General features: G+C 37.8%; 1 protein-coding gene across 5 annotated transcripts in view; it reads right to left on the bottom strand.

Annotated features, from left to right (window-relative positions):
* The window catches only part of B3galt1 (Beta-1,3-galactosyltransferase 1), a 582,026-nt gene that overhangs the window by 265,907 nt on the left and 301,169 nt on the right, over positions 1-14,950 (bottom strand).

The raw sequence follows: 14,950 nt of genomic DNA, 5'->3' as shown, positions 1-14,950 counted from the left end.
TTTGCCAAGTCTGTATGTCTGCTTGGTCCTAAACCTTGACATTGTCTCTGTACCTGTCCACTCCCTAAGCCCCATACAGGTTTCCTTCATCTTCACATTAGCTACTGAGTCTTAGGGAGGCTTCTAGCTTTTTATATTGTCCATAATCCATACTGTAGTTCAGGTGACATTTTAATATATGTTGGATATTCTCGATATTCTCTGTAGTTATGTCTAATAAAAATTACCCTAATGTATGAAGAATCAGCAAATATTTTTCTTATACTGGGAGGGAAAATACAGATATGTACCTAAGATCTTTTGGACACGATGTTTTTTTTTTTTTTCATTGACCAGTCAAGGCATAACCTTCTTTAGAGGTACCTTATTTAATATGTAGTTAGTTCACCAACTACTTTACGGTTTACTTCAGAGCGTGGCTAACAGGCTGTAATGCATATCTGAGCAAATCTTGGTGACACATCTTTTCTTAGTAAGGCATATCATTCCTTATTTACATTCATAAACATCAGATCATCTTCAATGGGGCCCATTTAAAATAGAACATTTAACAAATTACAAAGCATAAACTTTTGTAAAGGCGGCACTGCCTAAAGCAGGAAACACTTAAGCCCGAGAGCTGAGGAAGGAACACAGAGTGTCACCTTGCCTCATTTTAGCTGGGCACACATGCATCAAGGTGGCCAGAAATAAGGTAGAATATAATGGCCCTGGTTAAGATCAATAAAGGCTCCTCATTTTCCTCAGTAAATTGCAGAATTCCAATCCTGCCCACATCATCGAGGTTGCATAATTCCTCTCCAATCCCCCCTCCCCCTCCCCTTCTACCTCCCACCCTTTTCTCAACATTGTCTATTGTACATGGTGACTTAGCTACATGGATTATTAATCTTTCTATGGATGCGTCAGGATGTCCCCGTGTGCATACACTCACACTTATTTTTACCCTTTAGCCCCCATAATGAATATTTTAGTCTCTGCCTTCTTTGAAGTGACTAAAAATTTCATTAAAAAGTAGGCACCTTATTAATATTCTCTTTCTCTATTGTTAGAGTTTATGTCTGAACTCTGTCGCACAGACTCTTGGGTCTGAACATTGAATCGGCAGCCAGTGGCACTTTTGTGGAGGGTGTGAAGGCTGCAGGAAGTGGGGCTTCACAGGAAGAAGTGGAATACGGGACTGGGAGTCCTTTGGGGCATTCTTTTGCTCCTGCTGACATAACCACGAACCGTGATGCCAACCTCATGATGTTCTCAAACCATGATTCCAAATAAGTCCTTTCCCCCCTAGTTTCTTTTGAGTACAATTAATTTTCTACATTATCTTGATACACCTTTAATTAAAATAGGATTACATTGCTTTCTCCCCCTCAAAATGCCCCCAGATATACTCCCATGGCCCCCTCACATGTCCTCGCTGTCTCAAATTGATAGGCCATTTTTTATCTGATTACTGTGGTACACGCATGCATGTATGAATATATGCAAACAGCACATTGCATCGATGTTTTTGGTGGTGTATATTTGGCCTCAGGCTGGAAGCTCTGGATTAGACAACCAATAAGGAAGCTCATCACTAGGAGAGACAGATTTTCCTTCTTTAAGTATTTTATTATAGTGACTAGAAAAGTAACAAACCAACTCGTTCTTTCTCTCTCTCCCCTCCCTGCCCCCCACTTCCTTCCTCTCTGTTATATAATGAGAATGCTATTTATTTCCAATCCAGGAAACTGAATGTGCCAGGTCTTTGATTTCGGATATCCCAGCCTCTAAACCTTCAGTTAATGTGTGTTGTATAAGCCCAGTCAGAAAGACCAACAAGAACCTGAAGACGAATCGACCAGCTTCCCCCCCAAAGTTCCTCTTGCATTTTAGAGATATTTCCTATGAACCCAAGATAAGGCAGGGCCCCCTTGGTAACATCTCTCAGAACACTCTATTTCTATCATTAAAACCGATGAACAATCAGGCATATTAAAAAATACCTCTCATTCCTAGTGGATTTCAAGGACTATGCATACCATTTCTTTTTGAGCACCAGAATGTTTTCTTTTTTCTTTTCTTTTTTTTTTTTTTTACCCTTCACTTTGTGAAGCTGCAGACTCTGAATTAATATTAGCCTCCTAATGGCAGGAATGAGAAAGCTCACTTAAGTCAAACCATCTGTCCCTTACACAGCCGAGGTTGATAAACGGGTGACAATCATCTTTGAAACATAGCCTGACACACACATTGTGGGGGAGCAGGCTTCTTCAACATGAGTAGCAGCTTGGAGTGGTCTTTTCTCATTCCTAGTAAAAGTCACTCCTGCTACTAGCTGACATTAAGATTTTCAGAGAGCACGTGATAGAATTTGCTTGATTACGCCACCAGATTCAGCTGTGGAAGACATATCCAGATGCCAGAGCTGACAATGATTATGACACCTAATACGATGATGTCACATTCTAACCCTCCAGGAAACAAAGATTCCCCTATATGTTGGAGGCAGCATACAAAAGCAGGCCAGAAAATATGAAAGATACCCTTTTAAAAAAGAGTAACCACAGAAACTGTTCAAACTGCAAATTACTTCTTAATTTGTTCCCCTTATCTGTCAGAATAATTTTCCCCTTTCAGTTATAATTCTAGACGGCTGGGGAGAATACAGTGCAAAGCCCATGCAGGTTTATGTCCTTATGAGTACTTTTTGGATACACAAGAGTTTTTTGAAAGCAGCTATTATGACCAGGCTCTCCACTGTGTGTTGAATGAATGGTAGACCTGGTCCCTGCCCTCATGTACTTAGCATCTAGTGTCCTGTAGTGTGAGGTGATTATACATGATTACACATAATTACTCATAATTATCTAATTGCAAATTGTGATATGCACTAGAGAGTAAGGTAAAAGTGCTAAGAAGGCATTCAGCGAGGGCAGGGCAGGGAGAAGCAAATATAGTTCTGCTTTAGAGCTATACTGTGAGCAGCACCAGAGCCGAGCTTAATTTAAAGCCTTGGGAGAGTGTTAGCTCTGAATAAGAACACTTAGAACAGAATAGAAGCAAAACAAAAATCTTCTCACATATACTCCAGAGAATGGTTGCTAGGCATCTGCAAGTTATTATAGTATTCCATATTATCTTGCTCTAAAATTCCATATATATATATATATATACATAATATATATGTAAAGTATGAAGAAACCAACCTCTCATTTTTCAACAAAATTGCCACACATCACATTCCCATTTCTACAGAAATAATTTTGTTAAAAAATAAAAATTTCTGTGTATTCTTGAACATCTTTAGGGAGCCAGAGTTGATCATGCTGCTGGGTTATGATATTTTAAGATAGAATAGGGACTGAACATGCTGAAATATTTGCATTTTTGTTAATATTTCTGGAGTTTAAAGTACTTGTGTCATTTATTTTGGGTACATGTTCCATAAAGACCATAGCTGGAAAGGGCACACACAGGGCTTTTTAAAGTCTGAAATGGTTTCGATTAGTGTAACCTAGGGTTATTTGAGTTTCAAAATAATAATTAAAGTGCACTTTTGGGAGTAAGTAAACATCTAGGAATACCTCTTTATAAAAAGAAACAAACCAATGGGATATAAGAAAATCTGTCTACGACTGTAGGAGTCCAATCGCTACATGTGTAGGATAGAGTTAGAAAGCCATCTGTCACCACCTTACTAATAACCTAGGCAAGAGTACTGTGTGCAGACCATGAGAAGCCACGTTATAATACTGTGTCAAAGTATTTCCCACTATGATTCACAACAATAAATAGCAGTAGAAATTAAGTAACATACATTTTGAATCAAATCAATATTAATATCATTATTTAATCCGAGATGGTATCCTTTGCTATCTCATGCACTAAGGAAAGTACAATTCTGTGTTATACTTGGAGTCCACCTGAAAATATTCTGGATAAAGGGAGAAAATACCACAGCAAAGCACTCAGACAAACAAACACCCAACAACAACAATAACTACAAACACCCACAACCAATCTCAAGGAGGATCCCAAACACAACACATGATATTGAATTTATCTAGACCAGAAAATGTTATCATTTAATGAACATTACTGAAAAATTGAAAAAGTTTTGAGGACTAGATAATAAAGTGAAATCCTGTTCTTTTTTTTGTTTTTGGTGGCATTTGGATCAAATCTAGAAACTTGGATTCTGCTACTGAGCTACCTCACCAAACTAGTTTCTTTTCTGATGCTCGTTATTTTGTGATTTTTTAAGAGATTGACTCTGTTGCCTGCCCTACTCCTGCTCCCATTTGCTGCAACTGTACCCTGTGAGGCTTAATCACTGCGTAAGAGACCGTTCCTCAACCCTGTCCTAGCTCAGCCCACCTCTGATTTCCCTTGCCACATTGGCTGCCGCTTCATCTGCGGTCATTCTATCCTCACTCCACCCTATTCATGTGGATCACAGCCTCTACAGCCATCGCATATGGTCATATGAGGCTGAGGGTGGCCTGCCATGCCTCACCTTTAGACAAGTACCTCACAACCACTTCATGCTCTCACCAAACACTCTGCTCCATGATGATGCTCAAAAGTTAGATTAGGGCCTAGTTCCTATAGGAATATCTGCCTCAGCTCCTGGTGGCCTATTCTTGACTGTGGCCTCTGTAGAATTTCTAAAGACACACAGTTCTCTACTCCATCTTTGAATGCAGATGCCCAGTTGTGTTTGTAAAGACACAAAGAATATGAAAGTCAAGTTAAAATGCCTCCCACCTCCAAAAATCACTATTGTAGTAATTTCATATAAGGAGGTCAGTTTAGACAATACACACACACACACACACACACACACACACACACACACACACACAGACACCTCTTCTAAAATAAAAAGTATAAACATCCTTAGATGATGTATAGCTAAATACAAAACTGGAAATGACAAAAATAAAATTCAAAACCATAAGCAAATTGTTGATTGCAACAACAAGAACAGTTCAGAATATGAAAATCAAATTCAATATACAGTTAGGAATACCAACAAAGCCCAAACGGAAATAAATCAGGAAATTAAAAGCTCACTAAGCCTAATAAAGAATTCTTTAGTCTTATAATGGGTTACCAAGATGTCAGATATCAGAGCTTAGAGTCATGGGGAAAGTAGATAAAGAAAATAACAAACAGAACAATGGGAGATGCAAGAGCTTGGCCACGTGAAAGCAACAAAACGTTGAATGATGGGCATAAAATAAGGAATATTTCAGAAAATGGTAAATCCTAAGCAAAGAAGAAAACTCCCCCAAATCTAGAGAAAGAGATAGTTACATAGGAACAGAATGCCACATCACACCAAATACAGCCCGAAAAGAAATTTCTCATAACTTATAGTTGAAACAGTAAAAACATTGACAAAAGGAGCACACCAACATCTGCTAAGTCTCTTATGAAGTCATATCCATCACCATAAAGGCTGATTATTCAATGGAAATGGGAATGTCTGTTTTTCTATAACTACAATTCCAGACTATTATACCCAGCAAAACTACCTATTAAATTTGAAGGAGAAATAAAAATTTCCATGACAAAAACATATTAAAAAGCAAATGGTAACTAAGTTCGTTCCACAGAGAATACTGGAAAGGATATTTGAAACTGAAGAGAAGAATACACAAAACCAAGAGGCTACAGGGAAAACACAAACATGAGAATAGCTGATTGAACAAGATAAGGAAACCACCATTAAAAAAAAAGAAAAATAGACAGGAATAGAAGCACATACTTTTCAATAATATCTCTAAATAGTAATGATTTCAGTTCACTAGTAATAAAATATATAGCCTAGCTAACTGAATTAGCAAACAAGACCCATCTTTTTTGCTTCCTCAAACTTACTGAGATAAATGTGACTTTAGGGTCTAATAAGGTCTAAAGAGAAAGAAAGCCAAGAAAAAAAATTAATCCACCAACAATACTGTCTTAAAAAACAGTCAGAGTCCTGTTTTAACATTGTTTTCAATATTCTAAATTCAATTATGCTATATAAAAAAAGAAAACTGAGACGTCTTGTGTAGAATTAGAAATCATAAAGGCATACTTGCCTCTTTAGTTACCACCATATTTTCTGGAGTAAATGACAAGATAATTCTTAATTTATGATACTCTATCTCCCAAATAACAAGAGATAAAAAAATTAACTAAAATGAAATATTTTATTTAAAGTTGTATGGTTTTGTTGTGTTTTGTTTCTATGTGTTAACAAGAACTATTTTTATTGGATATTTTATTTATTTACACTTCAAATGTTATCCAGTTTCCTAGTTTCCCATCTACAACCCCCCTATTACAACCTCCCATGCTTCTATGAGGGTACTCCCCCTCCTACCCACTCATTCCCATATCACTTCCGTGGCACTCCCCTACATTGGGGCATTGAGCCTTCACAGGACCAAGGGTCCTCTTCCTCCAATTGATGCCAGATAAGGACATCCTTTGCTACATATGTGGCTGGAGCCATGTGTCAATCCATGTATACTCTTTGGTTGGTGGTTTAGTGCCTGGGAGCTGGGGGTCGGGTCTGGTTGGTTGGAATCATCTTTCTTTCTATGGGGTTGCAAACCCCTTCAGTTCCTTCAGTTCTTTCCCTAACTCCTCCATTGAGGACCCAGTGCTCAGTCCAATGGTTGGCTGTGAACATCTGTGTCTTTATTTGTCAGGCTCTGGCAGATCCTCTCCAGAGACAGCTATATCAGGTTCCTGTCAGCAGGCACTTCTTGGCATCAGCAATAGTGTCTGGGTTTGGTGTCTTTATATGGAATGGATCCCCAGAATACTCACAGGAGGTAGAGGGTCGGAAGTACTTGGGAGGAAGGGAGGAGGGAGAAGGAAAAGGGGAGCAGGATCAGGTATGGGAGGAGACAGGAATGATATACTGAGGGTCAGGAAATTGAACAGAGACATATAGCAATGGGGGGTGGGGAACTGGGGGTAGCCACAAGAAAGTCCCAGATGCCAGGAAAGCAAGAGGCTCCCAGGACTCATTGGGGATGAGATTAGCTGAAATGCCCAACAAAGAGGAGAGAGAACATGTAGAGACCATATCCAGAGGCTAGGCAAGGCCCCAGTTGGGGGATGGGGCCACCCACTCATCTCAGAATTAACTTAACCCAGAATTGCTCCTGTCTAAAGGAAATACGGGGACAAAGTGTAGAGCAAAGACTGAAGGAAAGGCCAACCAGAACATTTGGTTTTTGTGTCAGACATTTGATTTTCTGTGGCCAACTTAAAGGCCTTCTTCCATCTTGTCATTAACGGAATCCTGGTTTTGAACAGATGAGAGTTGTCTTTGACTGTAATGTGGGTGTAATGTAGAATCCATAACATCTCCACAGTAATTCAAAACCATTCTTAAAAAACAATGGACATCTTTTGATGCTTTACCAATGATCTGTTTAAAGCACAAGCTTAGTTTAATGGAAAGTTTATTAAGACAAAGTAATTCTGTTAAAGTTTTATTTTAGATGAAATGTTGGGAATTAATAAGATGATATATTCTTCCCAAATTTTCTATTACCTTTTGATGAATGTACTATGGTTGATTGGTGAATGTTAGAGCTGAGGCACTGACCATTTATCATGAGGTTTTAAGCATTAAGTAGAAAAGTCAGGGTGGGACATGAATAAAAAGGTATTCCTAATTATCACAGCTAAGCAGATGACTCACAGGAAAAGAGCAGATACTGTTCTGGCAGAGAATCTGGGTTCAGTTCCTCATACTCACATAGTGGCTACAACCACCTGTAACTCCAAGTTCAGGAGATCTGATGTCATCGGTCCTCTGCACGGATCAGCCATGCAAATGGTATACTTACATATACGCATGAAAATGAAAATGAAAATAAAAATAAAAATTTCCTCATTATTTTATAATGCCTAACTATATCTAATCTAAAATCTCCAACAGTCAAATTAGATAGTATAACAAAAAACTTTTATTTTATAATTTTAATAACCAAATAGATTACTAAATCATTAATTGTTTTAAAGCATTACCAGAATAACCTTGAACAGAGAAAATGTGAACTAAAATGAACAATGTCAATATAAGGTTTTCTGATTATATTAAATTATATGCTAATTTTGATAAACAATGACAATATCCAGGAAAATCCCACAAATAACGACTAATATCATTAGTATATTTATATTATACTGCACAAACACATATACACACACATGCGCTCACATACACATACATACACACTTCATAGTTTGCTCAGGGCAATAATTACTAAATAGTAGTATTTGTTTAAGAAAATATTTTTACATCGTTTATAAAAGCACTCTGAATAAATTTTATATAGTGTCAGGACAGCTTAAGAGCCTCTGTTTCTGTTCATCAAAGTTCTTGAGAGATTTACTCAACATTTTAGTCAATACTTATTAGAAAATTAAAAATTTAATTTCTTTTATTTTTCTGCTCTTTGATTACAATCATTGTTTAACATTTTCTAAGAGTTTAGTGGCTTTATTATCACCTTTGTTGTAAGTTCATTTTTTGTTGTTGTTGTTGTTTTTGTTGACCTCTTATTTTGTTTGGCCACTTACTTAAATTAAACTGGTTATAACTCCAGAATTGAGCAATGTTATGATTTGAATGATGTTTCTTCCATATGGTCATTTGTTTAAACAATTGGTTCCCAGTTCCTGGTGCTTTGGGGGAAGGGTATAGAGTCTTTAAGAAGTGGAAGGTTGCCAAGTCACTTGGGATGCACTTGTAGTATTTATCACTTTGCCCCACTTCCTATTCTCTGTCTGCTTCCTATACATGGGCAAAATGGGATCTCTGCTTCCTACTGCTGGTGCTATGCTACATCTTTCCTTGAAATGATAGATGCTCTTTCTTTCATTAGCCAAAATAAAATATTTCTTCCAAAAGTTTATTTTCATTTGGTTATGGTATATTATCACAACAACAGAACAGTAACTAATATACCCAATATATGTCAGAATTGGAAGGGAATCAGTCTATATGTGATAAGAATTTTGCTTCATTCTCTTACTTCAAAGAAGATCTTTAAGGTATGGGGAATTATTCTAAAGGGAGGTTATTAAACATGGCATACTGCAAGGAAGATCATTACATTTAGGTAGTCAATACCTCGAACATTTCAGGAACTTCCTGAAACTGAGCAGATTCAGTAGGGCACTAACTTTTCAAACATGTGTTCACAGGAAGGACTGCTGAGAGATATCTCTGAGAGGTCAAATATCCTGGAAAAGGAAGAGATGAAATAGCTGCCTGGAGGAGGAAGACACTAGTCAAATGGTCTCAGAGGCAAAGACTAGCAAAAAGGTCTGAATGAGAAACTCTCAAACCTGTCAAGGTGTGAATGACCTCCAGGTTTACAGCTTTCCTAATTCCTTTACTTTTTAAAAAACTCTTACTTCCACACAACTCCAAGATTTCTTCACATTTACAAATGAATTCTTAAAGGATTAATAATATTAAACAGACCTCTGTTTTTCCAGATCTGACCACAAAATTTCAACATTATTTTAGAGAGATTTTTACTACTTTTTAAAAAGTATCTTCTCACTTTTATCATTTATCCAAGAATTACTTTAATTAGGGAAATGCAAATCAAAACAACCCTGAGATTCCATCTCATGTCAGTCAGAATGCCTACTCAAACACTCAGGTGACAACAGATGTTGGCAAGGATGTGGAGAAAGAGGAACACTCCTTCATTTTTGGTGAGATTGCAAGCTGGTACAACCACTCTGGAAATCAGTCTGGAGGTTCATCAGAAAATTGGACATAGTACTACAAGAGGACCTAGCTATACAACTCCTGGGCATATACCCAAAAGATGCTCCAATATATAACAAGGACACATGCTCCACTCTGTTCATAGCATCCTTGCTTATAATAGCTAGAAGCTGAAAAGAATTCAGATGTCCCTCAACAGAAGAATGGATACATCTACACAATGGAGTACTTCTCAGGTATTAAAAATGAGGACGTCATGAAATTAATAGGCAAATGGATGGAACTAGAAAATATCATCCTGAGTCAGGTCACCCAATCACAAAAATACACACATGGTATGCACTCACTGATAAGAGGATATTAGCCCAAAATTGAGGATTACTCATACAATCCATAGACCACATGAAGCTCAAGAAAAAGGGCGACCAAAGTGCAGATGCTTCAGTCCTTTTTAAAAGAGGAAACAAAACTATCCATAGGAGGAAATACAGAGACAAAGTGTGGAGCAGAGACTGAGGGAAAGGTTATGCAGAGATGACCCAACCCAGGCATCCATCCCATATACTGTCACCAAACCCACACAATATTGTAGATGCCAAGAAGTGCACGCAGACAGGAGCATGATATAGCTGTCTCCTGAGAGGCTCTGCCAGAGCCCAACAAATACAGAGGCAGGTGCTCACTACCAACCATTGAACTGAGAACAGGGTCCCTAATGGAGGAGTTAGAGAAAGGACTGAAGGAGTTAAAGGGGTTTTCACCCCCATAGAAAGAACAACAATATCAACCAACCAGACGACCCAGAGCTCCCAGAGACTAAACCACCAACCAAAGAGTACACCTGGAGGGACCCATGTCTCCATCCACATATGTAGCAGAAGATGGCCTTATTGGGCATCAATGAGAGGAGAGGCCCTTGGCTCTGTGGAGGCTCAATGCCCCTGTGTAGGGGAAAGCCAGGACCGGGAGTGGGAGGGAGTGGGTGGTCAGGTGGGGAAGCTCCCTCTATAGAGACAGGGGGAGGTATAAGGGATGGGAGAGGCCAGAGGGGGAAATCAGGAAAGGGGATATCATTTGAAATGTAAGTAAAGAAAATATCCAATACAAAAATTAAATTTCTTCTCACTTTTATCTACTATCCAAGAATAACTTCAATTAGAAGGGTTTTCTGGTTTCAAAGGCTTTGTTATTGATTATGAAGAACACAAGTTTTATATGTACTCTAGACAAATTCATGTATATTTACTAATTTACTTTGTTTTTCTCTATGGTTATACATTTAATACACAAAGATTAATAATTTTAGAGTTGTACTTCATATTTGCAATATCTACACATTAATTTAATTTAAATTAATTTTATAAAATTTCATAAATAGGTTGAATAAGAATAGCACTAATGTGCTTGATTTTATCCTATGTTTTAAAAATATGACACTTATATTTCTTTGTTTCCTAGGTTCTGATAGATGGTAATGCCAAGAAAAAATAGATTTTATTTCCTAGTTTGTCAGAAAACGTTTGAGTTTAAAATAATTCGTTAAAATTTTCTTTGTAGAAAAAAGGTAATTTTCTTAAAGCACACCATATTTTCGTACAATAATTTTAGAGAAGTTTTACTATTTTTACTTTAAATTACATATGTGTGTATGTGTGTGTGCGTGTGTGTGTGTGCATGTGTGTGTGTGTGTGTGCATGTGCGTGTGTGTGTCTGTGTGTGTGTGTGTGTGTGTGTGTGTGTGTGTGTCTGTGTGTATTGGCATGAGTACTGATTACTGCAGAGACCAGATGTGTCAGATTGCCCTGAAGCTGACCTTCCAGGTGGTTGTAAAACACCTGATCTGGGTCTAGAAATCAAATTCTGGTCCTCTGCAAGGGCAGTGTACACTCATTTTGTTTGTTTGTTGGTTTGTTTGTTGGGTTTTCTTTTGAGACACAGTTTCTTTATTTAACTGTAGCTGCCCAGGCTGGCCTGAAACTCAGATATCTGCCTACCTCTGCCTTCCGAGGAGTACAGCAGCACTGCCTGGCACATTGTTGGCTGCCTGTGTGCACTGTTGATCCATACACCAAAGAAGATTATATAGCATAATTGTTTCCAAAATTAATATACACCGAACATAACCATTAGACTTACTTTTTGTACGTTGTTATCATTCTTTTACTTTGACTTATAAAAGATGAAACCCCGAAAAATATCAGTAACTGGCAATTGCTAATTTGTGAAATATGGCCTTACTATTTGATAGATTCAAGCAGACACTTTCATATGGGAAGAGCTCAAGAATATGTTTAAAGCCTTTACAGAAGGGTTCATGTGTGCGTGTATAATTAACAAAGACAATATTGTGGATGCCAGGAGGTGCATGCTGACAGGAATCTGATTTAGCTGTCTCCTGAGAGGCTCTGTCAGAGCCTGAGAAATACAGAGTCAGATACTCTCAACCAACCATTGGACTGAAAACGGGGCCCCCAATGGAGGAGTTAGAAAATATCCTGAAGAAGCTGAAGGGGTTTTTAGCCCCATAGGAAGAACAACAGTGTTCATAGGGCAGAATCCCCAGAGTTCCGGGTGACTAGCCACCGACCACAGAGTGCACCTGGAGGGATCCATAGCTCCGGCCACATGTGTAGCAGAGGATGGCCTTGTTAGGCATCAGTGAGAGGAGAGGCCCTTGGCCTTGTGAGAGCTTGACACCCCCATGTGGGGGAATGCCAGGGAGGGGAGATGGGAGGGAATGGGTGCATGGGAGGGGGAGCAACTCCATAGAAGCAGGGGGATGGGGAAGGGATAGGGGAATTCCAGAGGGGAAATAAGGGAAAGGGGATAACATTCAAAATGTGGGTAAGTTCAATAAAAATAAATAAATAAATAAATAAATAAATAAATACATGTAAAAAGAATAATAAAAAAGATGGAATATATATGTTATTTTTAAAAATTAAAATATGATAAAAGAAACAAAAACTGAGGTAGCATACACACACAACACACACACAGCTTTTATATACAGAAATATTTCTGTCATCTTAATGTGTGCCATAAGCAGTCTTTTATGTCATAAAATATTTTATTATAATTTAACAGCCATGTGTTCTTAAAATTATTGTAGAGGAATTTTAATCCTGCAACATGGCTGGTATGACAAGGAATCACTTTCAAAGATATGATTCAGCCAGATGCATATGTGTTTAGATTACAGTACGATCTGGCTGGATTACAGACATCCCCATAGTACACAACTTTAATCCCTAAACAACGAAGTAAGGTTAGTTTGTAAAAGGATGCAGCCTTGTTGGAAAGTGGTATCTAATTAAGTGGCAGACAGAGTAACCAATCAGAGGAAGATTTGAAAGACTGAATCGGAGATAGGATATGACCAACTCACATCAGAACAGCAAAGGATGAGAGGCTACTTAAGAGCTGACAGAGGACTTGGGGGAGAAGACAGAGAGACAGAGAAAGGGGATGGTGTAGTGAGTGGTGTTCGTGTGTGTGTGTGTGTGTGTGTGTGTGTGTGTGTGTGTGTGTGTAGGGAGTGAACCAGGAGAGTTTTACAGAGACAGGTTACAGAGTGAACAAGCTCAATGTAAGTGAAGACAGATTGAGAGAGAGAGAATGAGACGGAGCCAGAAGATCAGAACATATTAGCAAAGTTAGTATGAGGGCAGGCAGAGAAATTCAGTCAGAAGCCAAGAGAGACTGGATTGAATCAGTCAGCTTGGAAGATTACATTGAGTGTAGGGTAGAAGCTTCCAGGCCTAGGACTAGGGATACTTAAAACAGAGAAAGAAGTGTTCATCCCATGCTGTATATTTGCACAGCTTGGGTATAGTTCCAATCTCAACACTTCATCTGAGGAAATAAAAGTGACATTTACATATTATACTTATGTAAAATACTATAATTCATAAGTTCATGTCTTTACAACTGGATGACTGCTTATACAAATTCATATAGTGCCAAAACCTAAAATGAGCACTTTGTTGGTTTCAAATATTTTAAAATATTTATGTAGGATAAAATTTTTTAAGGTGAAAGGCATTTCGTAGGTGTGTACCCTTTTAACATTTTTGTACAGAATGTGAACACAAACTCTTTTTTTTTTATTAACTTGAGTATTTCTTATATACATTTCGAGTGTTATTCCCTTTCCCGGTTTCCGGGCAAACATTCCCCTAATCCCTCCCCCTCCCCTTCTTTATGGGTGTTCCCCTCCCATCCTCCCCCCATTGCCGCCCTCCCCCCCACAATCTACTTCACTGGGGGTTCAGTCTTAGCAGGACCCAGGGCTTCCCCTTCCACTGGTGCTCTTACTAGGATATTCATTGCTACCTATGGGGTCAGAGTCCAGGGTCAGTCCATGTATAGTCTTTAGGTAGTGGCTTAGTCCCTGGAAGCTCTGGTTGCTTGACATGAACACAAACTCTTCTTCTCTTGAGGAATACAAACTTCTCATATTTCTTTTATCTCTCTATTATCTTTTAGAAAAATGCCAGATGACCAATTCTATATTTCTTTGCATATAATAATTATATTTTTATATGAGTTTCTCGGTGTTTGTCAGTAATCCCATTCTTTCTATTTCAAAAGCTGTGCTGGGATTTGGGACCACATAGCATGGATTTTTTTGAAAGATTGTTTTTCAAGAGTCTCTAAATAGTTACTCCTTTATGAAACAGATATAGAGTAGAATTCATTTTTTAAAATGTTAAATTCATTTTGGTTATATAATAAAAATACTATTAAACGATAACACAACCTAGTAATATAAATTAATTTTGACACTCCAATTGGCACAAAATATCTTGCTTTCCATGCAAGATGAAAATAGAAGTTGTTACAGAAAGTGCAAATAGAGGCAAGGAATTATTAAGTATTTACAATTGCCCCTATGTTTTACTTTTACAAATTGACATTGTTACTAATATTAAAGTGTTATTCTTCACCATGGGATGATTGAAAACACATCTATTATAAACAATAAGCATAAGTATTACAGAATATCTGAGAAATTATAAACTACATAAAAATGCCAAAATATGAATGTCAGACTTTAAATGAAGAGCAGATTCCAGTATTTTAGTAGGAATTATAACGGAATTTTTAGAAGCCTGATTAGTTCACGTTATAGAATTTAATAATGATTTATCATGCAAAACCTCTGTAATTGAGCTGTAGTAGGAAACACTCTTCACCACTACA

This window comes from Rattus norvegicus, chromosome 3, assembly GCF_021556685.1.
Source record: "Rattus norvegicus strain SHRSP/BbbUtx chromosome 3, alternate assembly SHRSP_T2T, whole genome shotgun sequence".
Taxonomy (NCBI): domain Eukaryota; kingdom Metazoa; phylum Chordata; class Mammalia; order Rodentia; family Muridae; genus Rattus; species Rattus norvegicus.
The sequence above is the reverse complement of the archived record's forward strand: the minus strand, read 5'-3'. Positions and strand labels throughout refer to the sequence as shown.